Source organism: Crocuta crocuta, unplaced genomic scaffold, assembly GCF_008692635.1.
Source record: "Crocuta crocuta isolate KB4526 unplaced genomic scaffold, BGI_CrCroc_1.0 scaffold1112, whole genome shotgun sequence".
NCBI lineage: Eukaryota > Metazoa > Chordata > Mammalia > Carnivora > Hyaenidae > Crocuta > Crocuta crocuta.
Window position 1 is genome coordinate 289,081 of NW_027527161.1, and position 899 is coordinate 289,979.

The following is an 899-nucleotide window of genomic DNA, read 5'->3' on the forward strand; positions in this document are numbered from 1 at the left end:
ACTGAACAAGATTTTAGAATAATAATCATAAAATTAATAGCTGGGCTTGAAAAAAGCATAGAGGACATCAAAGAAACTATGGCTAAAAACAACTAAGAGAATAAAAATAGACATGATGAATTTAAAAATGAGATAAATGAGATACATAATAAGTTAGAGGCCTCCAATGGACGGGTTGAAGAGGCAGAAAGGAGAATAAGTGATTTAGAAGACACCATTATAGAAAAACAAGAAGCTGACAAAAAAAGAGACAAACTGATCCAGGAACAGGAAAGAAGAATTCGAGAGCTCAGCGATACGGTCAAACACAACAATATCCGTATCATAGGAATCCCACAAGAGGAAGAGAGAGGGAAAGGTGCTGAAGGAGTCCTGGAACAAATTATAGCAGAGAACTTCCCCAACCTGGGGAAGGAAGTAAACGTTGAAATACAAGAGGCTCAGAAATCTCCCGTCAAACGTAATTTGAATCGATCTTCTGCATGGTATATCATAGTAAAAACGGCAAAATATAAAGACAAAGAGAGAATTTTGAAAGCAGCTAGGGAGAAAAGGGCCCTAACATACAAAGGAAAACCTATCAGAGTGGTGACAGACCTATCTACTGAAACGTGGCAGGCCAGAAAGGAATGGCAGGAGATCTTCAATGTGATGAACAGAAAAAACATGGAGCCAAGCATCCTCTATCCAGCAAGCATGTCATTCAGAATAAAAGGAGAGATAAAAGTCTTTCCAAATAAACAAAATTGAAAGAATTTGTCACCACTAAACCAGCCCTACAACAAATCTTGAGGGGGACTCTCTAAGGGAAATGTTGCAAGGAAGGCAAATACAAAAGACACGACCACAAGCAAGAAACCCACAAATGACACAATGACTCTAAACCCATATATTTCAAT